The sequence below is a fragment of the Ursus americanus genome, chromosome X (genome assembly GCF_024610735.1).
Source record: "Ursus americanus isolate L20-20 chromosome X, mUrsAme1.1.p, whole genome shotgun sequence".
Taxonomy (NCBI): Eukaryota; Metazoa; Chordata; class Mammalia; order Carnivora; family Ursidae; genus Ursus; species Ursus americanus.
In genome coordinates this window covers 117,487,634-117,504,222 of record NC_142164.1, presented here as the reverse complement: position 1 = coordinate 117,504,222, position 16,589 = coordinate 117,487,634, and the positions used below count along the sequence as shown (strand labels likewise).

At 38.5% G+C, this 16,589-nt stretch overlaps 1 long non-coding RNA gene across 4 annotated transcripts in view; it reads left to right on the top strand.

The window, feature by feature from the left end:
- LOC123802750 (uncharacterized) overlaps positions 1-16,589 on the top strand; it is a 377,446-nt gene that overhangs the window by 231,736 nt on the left and 129,121 nt on the right. The window lies entirely within an intron of this gene.

Genomic DNA, 16,589 nt, shown 5'->3' with positions numbered 1-16,589 from the left:
GTATGATTTTTCCAGCTACAGTGATGTTTTCCAAGGGACAGAGATATTTAAAAAGGAAATTGTGGTTTAATCCACCAGCACGCTCTCTCTTCTGCTTTTTTAGGAATAGCTGTTTCTCTTGAAGGCAAATTGTCCAGTTTGGGACAAATTTCTTTATCAGTGTTGGGCAGACATAACTGACCTTTGTCAGTCATTTGAGAACCTAAAGTCATAATTTAAATGTGTTTTTAAGATACTGGGTGAATCCAGGGACTTTGTAAATGCAATTTACAATTGCATTTTGTAATTGTAATTGAAATTACAATTACAATTGAAATTAGAAAAAAGTTAAAACAGAAACTTTTATTTTTCTAACCTGTAAGGTATGGTTTGCAGGCTAATCATAATAAATTTATATGTATAAATAACACACTTTATTCTGTAGTACAAACAAGTGTCAATAAATTCTGGTCAAAGGCTTTTGTAAGTATTTTAGTTTATGACACTTTATCTGAGATCTGTCAGTATGGATTTCACCAAAATCTCATTAATCATACGAGTTGCAATACTTTTCACATCCATTTTGAACCACGTCAGGAGCTGGTGTTTATGTCTGCTCTGGTGCTGATTGCTTCATGTCTTTGCGCAAATAACTTTTGGCCTTGGTTTTGTCTGGGAAAGGAGCTGCGTGAGCTAAAGGGTCCCCAAAGTCCTTTGGCTCTTAAAATTTCTATAATTCTAAATGATAGACAGAAATCAGTGCTTAAAATGGTTGCCATTAGACCTTAATAAAATTGACAGTAATTTCTCCGTTTATTAGGTGCAAAAAACTACACTCAAGTAAACCTTTCAGAACTCCAGTGGGACAGAGAGAAGTGCTCACAAGTGCATCCAGGACAAAGTGGATTATACAGCTGTTATTTCTGTCAGAGTGTCCCACAGGCAGTGACGTACAGACAGAGGAGGGGGAAAAGGTGATTGCTTTTTTGGAAGAGGTACAAATCGGTTAGGGCCAAGTGTTGAGAAGCTTTGAATGTTGACTTAAGGAGTTTCAATCCAGCCCCTCCCCATGACTTTGTAAGAACCGTATCATAGTTAGCACGATGGGATACAGTGCAGAGCCCTGTGCTGGAGGAAGAGGATGTCAGTAGAATTGTTTAGATTGAATTGGGGCAGAGGATGACTGGGATGGTTCTGATGGAGATGTGGAGGCAGACAGATCTGAGTCAGAGGGGAAGAAGTCTGTCCAGGTTCCGTTTTGTTGACCTCTTCCCCGTGACCCTACTCTCATTCTCAGGGATGACTTTTTTTTCACTTCTGCTTCTTTGGCTCTTCCCTTTCAATTTTCTTTTCAAGATGTACTTCCTTACAAACTCCTATACACCGTGCTTTCCACCAGAGTGATCTTCTCAGCTACATTTTTACTCTTACAACTGACAAATATTCCATATTTTCCCAGCAATCGGAGCTTTCTCCCAAATCCCCACAGTTCCCAGTAGCTCATACACACCAGTGACTGGATAACTATCAAATTTCTAGCTCTGTCATGAAACCCTCTAACTTACTCATCCTTATAACCTAAAACCTGTTAGACTTCTCCTCTGGTTTTACCAAGGGTCCCTTGAATTTAAAGATTATCAAAATTCAGTTTATTATTTCCTTCAAATCTGCACCTTCTGTCTTCCCTCTTACATTTAATAAATTGATGTTTAATCACATTCTAAGTCCTAAAGATTCTTTCTGCTTATTATTTCTCCAAGCCACCTCTGCATTTCACCAGCTGCCAGTTTTTAAGTTTTGATTGTTGTAACACACTCCAAATTAGGTCTTTCTATATCTTTCAACTATTCCCACACCAAATCATACTCCAGACGACTATTATAGTGAGCAGCAAAAAGAAATTTGTTATATAAATCCCTTTGTTCAGTTCTTTCAGTGGTTCCTTATTAACTTTAAGAGAAAATCCTACTTCTTTAACATAGTTGAAAAAGAACTTTTATAATCCTGTCCCTGACAACCTGTAAATTTCCACCTATCCCACTCTGCCATCCATAGCTGGGTGTTCTGGTCATTCTTTTTTAAGATTTATCTATTCATTTTAGAGCAAGAAAGAGAGAAAGTGTGCATGCACGGGGAAGGGCCAAGGGAGAGTGAACCCTTAACAGGCTCTGTGCTGAGCACAGAGCCAATGTGGGGCCTAGTCTCACGACCCTGAAATCATGACCCTGAGATCATGACCTGAGCCGAAGTGAAGAGTTGGACACCTAACTGACTGCACCACCCAGGGGGCCCCTCTGGTCATTTTTAATCACCTGCAGTTTCCCTGTCTACCTGTCTATGCTCATTCTGAAATCTCTTCTTAAATCTTACCTCCCTGGATAGCTGTCTTAGGTACACAGACATCTATATTTGCACCACTACTGCCTTTCACATGTCTCCTCCAAGCATTTATCCTGGTGTTTATAATTATGTATTTACTTGCATTTACCTCTTCTTTTCTCCTACACCCTAAAGTTCTTCTCTATGTAGAGTGCACACTAATATGGAGTACCCTCTTGGTGCTTAATACTTGTGGATCAATAAACACATAAATAAGGAATAGTCCAGAGAGCAGTAGTAAATCCCAGACAAGTGCTGTTAGGGAGGATGGGGAGCCAGATGGGAGCATTGAGGCAGAGTCACAGCTGTCTCCTTAGACCTGGAAAGAGAGCATCGCAGGAATGCAAGCTCACATCTCTTGGGGGCTACGGGGTGTTTAGTAGTACTCCTATCAAGGCACACTCCAGGAAGAGGAGTATGTTTGAACAGACGGATATGAATTCTCTCCTCAGTAGAATGCACTGTAGTCGTTTGGGGCACAACCCCATAGGGATGTCTGGGCGCAGCTGGGAAAGAGAAGTCTGGAAGGAAAATCTGAGACTTGGGAGAGGAAGTCGCTGGCCTGGAGATGCCAGGAGGTGGGTGATACTGCCCAGAGTTTGGAGAGAAAGATGACAACTGATTATAAATCCTGAATCAATGTCAACATTAAGGGGCAGGTGGGGGTAGAAGAGAGAGGATGCACCTGGAAAGATTTAGGAAGTGCAATCATAGAGAAAGACAGAAGGCAAGGAAATTGGAGAAAAACAGAAATCAAGGGGGAAGTGTAGTCTACGGTTTCAGATGCTGCAAAATTGATCAGGTTTACCATTTTTAGGTTTAAAAAAAAAAAGCATCTTGTGAGGCAAACTCCAAAAACAGTTTTACAATAGAGGTGGGCTTTGTATTGCAGAAAGCTAGAAGTATTAAAAAGGGAAAAGTGGAGGTGTTACTGATGTTAGAATGTTATTTCACAATATTATTATTTTCCTGAAAGGGAAGAAGAATGGGTGCAAAAATTTAAGAAAAGAAAAAGAATTGAAGTAGAGTTCTTTTAATGCAGAGAAGTTGAGCATATCTTCAAATTTGGGGGAAGTTAACAATGGGAAAGTGTAGACTGAGGATGAAGTAGGGAAGTCAGACTGTAAAGCAGCAAAAGTCCAAAGAAGACTGCGGGGCCATGAGCTAAGGGAAGGAGGGAGGTGGTGTGTTGATATGCAGAAGGGTCATAAATTTTGCTGAGGTATGAAAGAAGGGTTGACACAACAGAGGGAACTTTAGAGGTGCAAAGGGTAAGAGCAAGTGATATCATAACGTGATATTAAAACACAAATTCAAAGTACGAAAAATCCATCTCTTATGAGTGAGGGATCTGTGCAAGAAAAAATGGACTCAGCCATAAAAATGGAATCAATATTGTAGACAAACCAGAGGATCAGTGAATTAGCACTGCATATTGATTCATTTACTCAGTGATATGAAAATTGTTCATTATTATGCCATGAAATAAGATTTAAAACACCAGATCTAAAGCAACAAAACAACAAACTCACTTGAAGCTTTAGTCTGGTAATAGCAGAAATATGCTGGTAAAAAAATCTTTCAGGCACATTATTAATTTATTCCACTTGATGTGGTAAGAGCAAGCAACAGTAGGGGGAAATTGGCACAATTTCTGTAATAAGCTGTTCAAACAGTATTGCATTTTGGGAAAAGAGCAGAACTGGGTAAAGTGATTTTACTTTGATGTTAAAAATGTGTCATATTCTTAGGCATTCAGTCAACTGGTGACAACATATTTTGATTCATTATTGCTAATCTGCAGGAATAATCATGGGTTAGGACGGTAATGAGATTCAGCCTCTCATTAGGAAGGAAATCAATAACGTCCAACACCATGTAAACCTAATGTGGACAGGCACTTAATAACACACAGGCTAGCGTACTGTCAGATAGAAAAATCCTCACTACACCAGCATTCTGAAGAGGAGTAACAAAAATGCATCAAAGTATGGAGTTTACCATTTGAAAAGCACAACTTCACAGCCTTGTAACGTGCATCAGTGAAACATACTTTTATAGGAGATCAGAGGACCATAAGTAAGGTCCGTACTGATTCCAAGCAGGAAGCTCCTGGTTTCTACTGGAAAAGTATTTAAAACACTAGAGTAATTGTACTCGTATAAAATATTCCTTTATAGTAACAGCATTTCTAAAATTATATTTGTACATGTATATTATAGATTGAAATGGTAGACGTGTTCATGCTTTCTCTCGTGAACATTGAGACATACAGTTTACTTTCCCAAATTATCAAATCAAATCAGAGAACCCCTCAAATTTAGAAATCCACATTGTATTGAAGGCATCGTAATTCAATATTTTGTATTTCATAAATTAAGAAACTAAATTGAAATAAAGGCACCAGTGTGATAATCCAACAAACAAGATGAAAGTAGACTCCTTTCCCTGATCCTGTCTCTAGTTTTGAAGTATAGTAGGTTATTGGTGCTTAAAATGCAGTGTATCCATTCATTCTTAAATTTACTGAAGCATTGTTTTTATATTTTCTTCTCTGTGTAACCATGTCGTTAGGTTCACATGGGTTGGTAGAAATGTGTTTCAGGGGCGCCTGGGTGGCACAGCGGTTAGGCGTCTGCCTTCGGCTCAGGGTGTGATCCCGGCGTCCTGGGATCGAGCCCCACATCAGGCTCCTCTGCTGGGAGCCTGCTTCTTCCTCTCCCACTCCCCCTGCTTGTGTTCCCTCTCTCGCTGGCTGTCTCTATCTCTATTGAATAAATAAATAAATCTTAAAAAAAAAAAAAAAAGAAATGTGTTTCAATATGATGTTGAGTACTTTAAATCAAATGGATAAAATCCCCTTATTAAAATCTGCTTCATTAAATTTTGCAGGAAAGGAAGTCACTAATACTTATGAGCACCTACTGGGTGCCTTTTAATCCTATCCTGTAAATTATGCAATTTAAATATTATTAGTTAATAATATTATGCAATATTAATATTATTAAATAAATATTATGTCCCAATTTTATATATCAGAAGACCAAGTCTCAAAGAAGATGACTTATTTACCCAAGTTTCTAGTCAAGAAAAGATGAATCTCAGGGTGCCTGGTGGCTCAGTCGTTAAGCGTCTGCCTTCGGCTCAGGGCGTGATCCCAGAGTCCTGGGATCGAGCCCCACATCAGGCTCTTCTGCTATGAGCCTGCTTCTTCCTCTCCCACTCCCCCTGCTTGTGTTCCCTCTCTCACTGGCTGTCTCTCTCTCTTTCAAATAAATAAATAAAATCTTTAAAAAAAAAAAGATGAATCTAAGATTAAAAATCAGGACTGTCTGGGGGGCCTGGGTAGCACAATTGGTTGAGCATCCGATTCTTGATTTCAGCTCAGGTCATGATCTCAGGGTTATGAGATTGAGCCCCATATTGGACTCCAACTCAGCATGGAGTTTACTGGAGTTTCTCCCACCCTCTCCCTCTGCCCCTACCCCTGCACTCGCGCACGCACGCTCTCTCTCTCTCAAATAAGTCTTTAAAAAAAAAAATCAGGACTTTCTGATTTTATAGTCAGTCTTTCCACTATACTCTTTTGTTTATTAAATTTTAGCTGTCTTGAAAGATATTAAGCATATGATTTTAGAACAGGTCAGGTACAATAAAAGTGAAAATAATCATTAACTCCAGGCTTTATTAAGGTAAACTTGTAAGGTAAGTCCCATAAAATAACTAGTAAAACAATACGAAAAAATACAAGGAAAGATCAGGAGGCAAGAGAAACAGAAGTGGGGGAAACAAAGAGAAGTCACAAACAGTTAGTATGGTTTTAGGCCCGAGCAAGTATGGTTTAGGTCAATTATCAGAGTAATACATGCATCTAAACAAAGGAATAAAAAGCACTGGAAATAGTGATTATGCAAGTAAATGTGTATTGTTTTCATTATTTAAATATCTTTATAATATAGTTGATTGTTTTACCTAAGTTAATAAGAATGTATTATGAGGTTTTAACCCCTGTAAAAGTAAAGCACACAACAAGAGCAGCATGAATTCCAGGATGGGAAACGGTAGTAAGCTATTTTAAGGTTTTTATACTAAAGGTGAAGAGGCATAAGAGCACTGAAGGTAGACCATAATAAGTTAATGATGAATAGTGTGACTCTTGTAACAGCCCTTCAGATAAAAAAAAGTTACAGCTAATACCCTAAAAAGGGGATAAAATGGAATCATAAAAACAATTAAGCGAAAATAAAGAAGCCGATAGAGGAAAAGGGCGCAAAGAATAGGCAAATGGACAACAAGCAGCACAGTGGGACCCTTACACCTCAACATATCAGTTATCACATTAAATATAAATGGTTACTGGGTTGAAGGTATTTGGCAAAGTTCTCTGAACATGTCACTTAAAATAAGTGAATTTTATGTTTCATAATGCATGATTCAGTCTACAAAAATGATACCATAGGAGGGGAAAAAAAGTACAGCTGAGAAGAAATATTTGCAATACGTATTGCCAACAAAATAATTTTTCTTCAAAATGGATAAAGTCTACACATCAATAAGGAGCATTCAAACAAACTGAGGGAAAAATAAGAAAATACATGAGTTTCATAGAAGAAACAGAAATTGCCAACAAAAAGAAGAAAAGTTGTTCATTTTCATTATTAATGGGGGAAATGCAAATTAAAGCTATGCTGAAATACTGATTGGCTAAAATCTAAACATCTGATAAGTATGGGAGGACATGGAAGGATGAGACACCATTGTTAGGGGAAATAAATTAATCACATTTTGGAAAAAGATGTTGAATTACCTAGTAAATTGGAACAGCATATAAGATGCAATAAATTTCATTCTACTCCTTAAATAATTACTCTATAGGTGTATTAATCAATTATCTTCTTCAGTCACACTCTTTTATCGAAATACATCTTCTACAAATGTCTTCATCTTTCCGGCTTTGATAATGTCACTTTCCTACTCAAAAATTCTCATTGCCTACAGAATTAATCTAAACTCCTTAACCTCATTCTGGCCCCTCACGTTTTTCTATTCTCACCTCCCAAGACTGACTTCACACACACTAGGTTTGAGATTATTGGGTGCCCAGGAAGGAAAGCCACAATGGTGGGAGTTCACGAAGGGAATTTTTTTTTTTTAAGATTTTATTTATTTATTTGACAGAGAGAGACAGACAGCGAGAGAGGGAACACAGGCAGGGGGAGTGGGAGAGGAAGAAGCAGGCTCCCAGTGGAGGAGCCTGATGCAGGGCTCGATCCCAGGACTCTGGGATCACGCCCTGAGCCAAAGGCAGACACCTGACGACTGAGCCACCCAGGCGCCCCCACGAAGGGATTTCTTATAGATCTTACAACCTTTTAGATATCAAATGTAGAACAGATGGGTATAAGATGTTTAGAGAAATAAGAAAAACCGTTCCCATAAATATGAATGGAACTAGAGTTTATTAGGCATGAAACTGAACATTTGAATACTAAAAAAAGACATCCTCTAAATTGAACTATGATTCCGGAAATTGAGAGAAGCTCAGTTCACAGGTTCTATAGCAGACTTGACACAAGCTAAGAGAAAGCTAGTGCCCTGGAAACGATAATGCATTAGTCAGGGTTCTCCAGAGAAACAGAACCAACAGGAAATTGATAATGAATAGAAAGAGTTGTATTATGAGGGACTGGCTCATGTGGTTCTGGAGGTTGAGTTTTCTCATGTGCCATATGCAAGCTGGAGGCCCAGGAGAGATGAGGGGTGGTTCCAAACCCAGATGCCTGAGAACCAGGAGCACTGATATTTGAGGCCAGGAGATGGAAAGTCTCTGGTTGAGCAGAGAGCAAATCTGTTCCTCCACCAGCTTATTGTATTGGCTCTCTCAATGGATGGATGATGCCCACCCATACTGGAGAAGATGGATCTGCTTTATGATTCAAATGCGAATCTCTTCTGGAGACACCCTCCCAGGCACACCCAGAATCATCGTTTTACCAGCTATCTGGAAGTCCCTTAGCCAGTCAGAATGACACATAAAATTAACCATCACAGTTATTTACAGAAATTTCCCCCAGAATGCATCAGTTGGAGAAAAGGAAATGGGGGGGCGAGGGGTAGGCCACTAGTTGGATATTCTATAAGATGTTCAAGGATTATAACTTTTTAAAAGACATTATGCTAATAAGATTTACATCTTAGATGACATAGACAAAATCCTCAAAAAAACACAAGTAATTAAAATTGAAAGAAAAAGAAGAAACTCAGAATATCCTATCTGTAAAATAAATGGAAATTAAAACAAATTTCATAAAAAATAGAGGCCCAGTTTCACTTTAGTAGTTGAGATATCTCACTAGTGAATGAACAAACACTAAATTAGCAATACCAATCATATACAGGTTCTTTTATGAAATAATGAAAGAAGGATTCCTTCCTAGCTTGCTTTATGAAACCAATTGATCCTTGATACCGAAACTTGACAAGGACTTTGCAGGGAAGAAAACAGAATTATAGACCAGTATCTCTCATGAATGTCGTTATAAACATCCTGATAAAACAACAGTAAATTGGGGCGCCTGGGTGGCTCAGTCTTTAAGCCTCTGCCTTCAGCTCAGGGCGTGATCTCGGCGTTCTGGGATCGAGTCCCACATCAGGCTCCTCTGCTGGGAGCCTGCTTCTTCCTCTCCCACTCCCCCTGCTTGTGTTCCCTCTCTCACTGTCTGTCTCTCTCTCTCTCTGTCAAATAAATTAATAAAATCTTTAAAAAAAAAAAAAAACCAGTAAATTGAATTCAGGGATAATCTAAAAAGGCTGTACCAGGAGCAGCTGGTATTTCTCCCAGGAATGCGAGGTTTGGTTATAGCATTTGAAAATCTGTCAGTATGATGCACTGCATTAAGAAAATGAAAGCAAAAATTCTCAGTAGATGCAGAAAAAAGCAATAGGAGAAAAGTGAACACCTGGTTATTATATAAATTCTCAGGAAACTAGGAACAGAGGACAACTATTGATCTGATGAAGGATATGTTTTTTACAAAGCTACCCTCATATATAATGTGGAAATATTGAATATTTTACTCTTAGGGAAGAAGACAAGGCTGTCTGCTTTGATTATTACTGCCTAATATTTTACATTTTACTGAAGACAGGAGCCAGTGACTAAGGCCAAAAAAAAAAAAAAAAGTCAAATTTATGGAAGGAAGAAGTAAAACTGCCTTAACTATTATTACTCCTACACGTGTCATTGTGCCCATAAAATCCTGTGACGTGTGTGTGTGTGTGTGTGTGTGTGTGTGTGCTAAAATATTAAATGAATTTATTAAGGTCACAGAATATAATATCAGTATAAAAATATAAAACATCAGTTGGTTACCTATAGAGCAGCCACAAACTGTTGGAAAATGGTTTAAAAACAGTATTTATAGGGGCGCCTTGGTGGCTTAGTTGGTTCAGCATCTGACTCTTGATCTCAGCTTAGGTCTTGATCTTGGTCAAGATCTTGGTCTCAGGGTTGTGCGTTCAAGCCCTGTGTTGGGCTCCACCACAAAAAATAAAAAATAAATAAAATAAGAACAGTGTTTATAAAGACCATTATTTACAACAACATCAACAAATTTAAATATCAAAGATCAAATTTAATGGAAGATGGCAGGATTTCCACACTAAAGACTATAAAACATTTTAGGAATTAATTAGTGAAGACTGAAATACATTGAGAGATGCGAGAATACTCAGGTTTTATCATGCTATTTTTCTCCCGAGTGGCATATAGATTCCATGCAATCCCAAGAAAAATTTCATCATTTCCTCATGGAAATAGACAAGGAGTTAATCAAATTTATACTGAAGTACAGAGGAGCGACATGCATCAAGACAGTGAGGAAGGTGAAGAATAAAGTTCTGGCACTTTGTCTGACTTCAGCTCTTACTACTGACGCTAAAGTAATCGTGTGGTTATCAGCATAAAGATCAACGATAAGCCAAGGCAACGGTCCAGTCCAGGAATAGATCGAGTCATGTATGATCAAAGGTGTCGCCCAATTAAATGAAAATTGGAAAGTCTCTTCAGCAGATTGTGCTATAGAAATTGGATGTCGACTAGGGAAGAAAGTCAACTCTGACCCTAATTCATAATAATTAATCTGAGTTAGAACAAAGGCTAAGAAGCAAGGACTGAAACTAGAAACTTTCTGTACGACAGAGAAGTGTATGTTTTTAACTGGACCTTGCATGATCATTTCTTTGCCAAAGTGCAAATTATTAAAATAATAATAAATTGGACTATATTCAAAACAAAAAGTACCAACTCAACAAAGGCACACTTGAAAAAGGGAAAGTAAAACATCTTCATACTGTGAGAAAATACTCAGAATTCATATGTTTAACAAAATCTTTTCAGTCAATATTTATAATAAACTCCTACAAATCAATAAAGACTGAAACAACTTATTTTTTAGAGGGGCTGATTTTTTAAAAATGGATAAAGTTTTAAATCAGGCAATTCATATTAGGAGATATCAAAAACTCCAATAACATGAAACGGTGCTGAACATCACCCATCCCTCATAAATTAAAACCACAGTAAGATACCAGAATGTACTCAGCTGATAACTAAAAATTTAAAAAAACACTAAACCTGACAATATGAAGTGTTGGCAAAGATACGAGCAAGCGGAACTCTTGTATTTTGCTGGTGGGAGTATAAAATGATACAATTTGGACGATGACTTGACAGTCTCTACTATAAGTAAATATTGGCTCACTAAATGATCTGGCTATTCCGCTCCTATGCATTTATCCAAAAGAAATGAATGTCTTCCTCCACGGAAAGGGTGGATGAGAATATAGAGAGAAACCTCTGATTCGGAAATAAAAACACTCGGAGCAGCCGTCACCTGGAGGATGCAACACAGTCATACGTTCATACAACAGAATAGTGCTTAGAAACCAGGAAGAACCAAGCACGAGCGACACATGGGGGGACAACAGGGATGATGCCAACAGTGTCATGTTCTGGAAAAGAACATAGATGCAGCAGAGCACATGGTATGTGATAAACTCTCACAGCACATTGTACGGCAGGCACAAGAAACTTCTGGAGATGCAGCTCAGACTAGTGGTGACCTCAGAGAGGGGAGTGCTGGCGGGGGGGGGGGCATGAGAGGTCTTCCTGTGATAATGAAGTGTTCTCTACGTCTTGATCTGGCTGACAGTTCCTGGAGCGTGTTTCTCCCTAAGGAGTTACCATCACAGTCATGATTTGTGCGTTCCACTGCTTGTAAATGGTGCCTCACTAAAAATGCACACATTTAGAAAACTATAAAATGAGGTGGGAAGGAAAAAAGCATATGTATCGGCGATCATTCTTAATGCGAAGAGAGTGGAGTGTCCAGTCCGCAGGCAAGGCACTCAGATGAGGTTAACGTACTAAGTCCAACAGCAGTGCTCCTGGTGTCCAAAAATCACATCTCTAACACCAGGCGATGAAGAAAGGTGAGAAAGACAGGCATGGGCCCCTTACAGGAGGCAAGCATAAAGCAAGAATGCCATGCCAGTAACAGGGCAAGCAAAACCATGCTCACAACATTCCAAAAACCAAGCAAATACATTGATGAAATAAAAAACAGTTACCAAATTCAATTCAATAAGCAGTCAATTCCCCGGAAGAAGCCTGGAACAGTAAAAGAAACAGGCTGTTCTATAAGGAACTCTCTCAAACAACACCAGGTCCAGTGCTAATAAAAAGATAATCCCTGTGGTGTATCTTTGCATGTAACTTGTTCTGAGGGGGAAAAAATGAAAATGTCAAAAAGCCGCTCATGTAAATAGAACGATCTCACATAAGAATGCAATTGAGCCATCTCACATCTGAGCATAGAAACAATGGGGATATTTAAATCAGAATGGTCTTGGTGGACTCAGGCTTCTTTGCTGCTACAAATCTTTCATGAGACAGCCTCTGGAAGCCCCTCAGGCGTACCCCATGATACTCTGAGGATTTGCATGTCTTTTTCTACGAAATAGACTATGCAGTAAGGGAAGAGAGTGTGTGCTGTAATATTGCCGTGCTGCATGTCTTCCGGTTCGCAGAGCCTGCCTCCTTGCTGTGTAATGGCTCCGTTGGAGAACACAGAAACTTTTGCTCCTCAGTGTTGGATGAATGCTACCCGCTTAGGATGACAAGCACTCTTCAGACCTTTCCCATGGAGATCATGTAATATGTAGACAAGTTCTGAGTGAAACATTCCTTCCTGGCGGCCTGGGTCATTCCAGTGGTGGAAGCTCACCTGCAGAAGGAATCTGGAAGCAGCCAGGTCCTAAACCCTTCACACATAACGTGTCTGTAGAAACACTCCTGGCAGCCACACACATCCATTTCAAAACTTTAAGGTCCTTCCAGGAAGGGAGGGCATTCCTAATGTTGGTAGGTCCTTAAACCTCCCGATCCCTGAAGTATTTCAGGTGACTAAGAATGAGAAACAGCAGAGAGCTTTCACGTCTCAGAACCTTCCCTTTGCGTGCCCCGAATACCGAGCACTCATCCATTTGATGTCTACAAGCCAGGGTTTCTGGAATGCAGTCTATCTGATGTGATGACTGTTCACAAAGTAATGTGAGACCTCACACATGCACAGGAGTACTTTCCTTCAGGGAGTGGAGACACGTGCATTCTAAAAATGTTGTCATGGCTCTAAATAATCTGGAAACCCTATTTTGTTTGCTTTTGAATTGGTATATCAGAGCCACCTTAGAAGTCACAGGCAGGGAAAGATTAACTGATCGTCAGTGGAAAGCTATGTCCCAGATACTGTTGAAATACTTTCCCAGGCAATCTGTCAGATGAGAGAAATATTATTTTCTGTGTTCTACAAATGAAGAAATGGATCCTGAGTCTTTAAGTTGTGGAAGAGTCAAAGTGAAATATTTCAGTTTCTCCTTTTCTGTTAACAAAATTAGTATCATCACATACAGTCACTTTATTTACATATCCATCTTGATGCAGAATTCGCTACGGCTCTTTCGTAGCTCCAGGCTTGCCTCAAAAGATTAAGACTTTCATAGTTGACATAGTCAAGTGACTATGTCCCATAGATTTCAGTAATAAGACTATTTCAGCATAATTGTATTTTTGATAACCAGGTATAATCTATGCAAAATTTAATTACTGCTTTATGCTTTGTGAAATTATGCATTATGAAAGCATAAAATGAGTGAAGATAAAGTCAGAAAGCTCTTTCTAGGGATTCTGGATGATTTGGAGGGAATATTCTTATCTAAAAAAAATCCACCTTCATTAATGTTTGCATCTTAATAATTTAAAGAAATCATTGTCACAGTTATATGGGAACCTCAAGTAGGTGAATTTAAAAACAATCAGGAAAGAGATGCCTGGGTGGCTCAGTCGGTGAAGCATCTGCCTTTGTCTCAGGTCATGAGCCCAGGGTCCTGGAATCACGTCCTGCATTAGGGAGCCTGTTTCTCCCTCTGCCTGCCACTCCCTCTGCTTGTGTGTGTGCTCTCTTTCTCTCTCTGACAAATAAATAAAATCTTAAAATTTTTTTTAATCAAATAAAAATGATCAGGAAATACCCACAAGAAATCTGGCCATTTCCCTTTGGGATAGCCTTTTTTGGTGGGAGGTGGGGGAGGGAAGCATCTTTTGGAACGCACTTACTAGTTATTCAGAGGTCTCCTGGCATCGGACACAGTATTTACGTGATGCAGAAGTCAACGACAGGCAATGAATGTAGCCCTGGCTTGCACATCCTAGGGAAGAATTGAAATGATTCAGCCTTCCGGCCATGTCCAGTAGAGACAGTAGGCAGGAGCTCTTGCCAAGATGCTAACATCCCACTCTCAGGAACCGGTGCTTTCTTAATGCTAAAGTTAACTTCGCTTTGCTGTGCTGTGAGAAACAATCTCTCTAATCGTGAGATAATCAGTGGTGTTTTTATATGATGAAAATGATATCAACCTGTCCACTGATAATACTAGCCACTTCCAATAGAAACCCCCATTTGCCCTGCGTGCTGAACGTCCCTTGTCTGAACATGGGATTCAACTGATATTTCAGGCACTCCCATAAGTTATGATTTCTTTAATCTTCAGAGCCACTGTGGGTCGGTTTGGACCAGGTTACACAGATCCTAAGAGATAAAGCTAGACTTTATTTCCTGTTTTCGTGGCACTGAAGTTGGAGGGTTTTCATTCTTTACAAAGGGACTCTGGCCATCACTTCATAACAGGGGAAAGTCAGTGATAAAGGAGAGTTCGGGAATGTGGTGGTGGGGGGGTGGTGCTGGGGAGGGGCCGTCTCACTGTCTCATCACATTCAGAAGTCTTACCGGTCCCCTAAAGAGTACTCATTGTGTTTCAAAAGACATCATATTTCGTAGGTTAAAACAACTTTCAAACTCCCAAAAGGTGATGGAAAAATAAACCCAGAAAAGTACAGACTAAGAAGATACTCAGTAGAAAACTCCTTTCCAGATAATTAGGTCTGTTTATTTCCTCTGGGAAAAGTACATTTTAGTTTAAAAACCAATTTTTAAAAATTTTGTTGGTTCTGTGATATGAAGGAATTGGAAAGGTTGCCTCCCGCTTTCAGCTTGTATCATTAATTATTACATTGCAGATTAGAAATCCTAACTGAACGTAGACGCACTATAATGTTCGTTTTCCTCATCAGATGTCTGCTCTGGAAACCTTTACTTTCATAGTATTTTTCCTAATCGTGTTGCCTTCTGAAGAAGTTTTAATACCAGCAAATACCATTCAAATCATTAACATAATTCCAAAAATAGTAAAACTGAAGGTCTCATTTGTGATGTCAGAGAGACTGGGGAGGTAGTGAGTCACAAAAAGAAAAAAGGTTTCAATTTACTTGAAAGGACACCATATGGAATGATATATTCAATCTAATTTTGTATTACTTTTCTTCATTAAATTCCAAATTTGCAGTGCTTTTGAGACGTGATTGTTTTATGTTCCATTTTGAGTTATACTTAATGTCAGAGAGTTTTAAGGTTAAATAGAAGCCATATTATGCAGTTTTTTCTTGTATTACTAATGGTAATACTTACAAAGATAGGAAATGGTAATACTTACAAAGATAGGAAGTCCCTTCTTTTATGTACATTCAAAAAATGGACGTGGAAAAATATGGTTTACAGCTCCTTCAAGGAGGTTAAGGGAAAGTCATGAATATTTAAAATAAATTTTATTTTTAGATCAGTGGATATGAGAACATTTGTTCACATTTTTTGATTATCTCACCTAGTGCTAGTTTCCATTTGTAAAGGAAGATTTTTTTAATCATACTGATGAGAGAAGATAAGTTTTTTCTGACCTCTTCTTGCTAAAGACAGTAATACAGTTGACCCTTAAACAGTGCAGGGGTTATGGTTCCAACCCCGTGTGCAGTTGAAAATCCACGGATAACTTTTGACTTTCCAAAAACTTTACTAATAGCCTGCTGTTGATGGGAGCCTGACCCATAATATAAACAGTAGATTATTACATTTTTTCATGATTTATTTATTATATATTGCAGTCTTACAACAAAGTAAGCTAGAGAAAACACAGTGTGATTAAGAAAATCATAAGGAAGAGAAAATACCTTTACAGTACTGTATGATATTAATCAAAAAAGAAACCCACCTCTAAGTGGACCTCTGCAGTTCAAACCCATTGTTGTTCAGGGGTTAACTATATCAACCAATGGCTTGTGGCTTTGAAAAATAAATGCCAGTGCTCTAAAAAGACAGCATATTGAATTTTCAGATAATCTAACCCCAGCAAAAATCTGTGATTTTATTGTGGACAATTTGCATAACAATGGACAGTTCATAGTCAGTCTTTACTCTGGAAATACTTGGTAGTTCAAAATAAGTCAACAGTCTTATTTTTGCATAACAGTTTTCTTGACCTGAAAATATAGTAAGACTTTAAACACATACTCTACAAAAAAAGGGAATCCTATTAATTTTTAACATTCTTTCATTTATTTTCCAAAGAAAAAGAAAACATATACTTCATGATAATCTGTTTCCTTCAGCGGGAAATACAAACTGATGTGTGGTATGCAAATTTATATGGCTAAGCTCAGTGTGTGTATGTCATTTGTGTGTGTGTAATATGTATTTTTGATATTGGGGTTATAAGTTTGGTAAGTGCCCTCAGAACTCTTCCAAAACAACCAAATAATAATAATAATGTTTAATTTCACGATT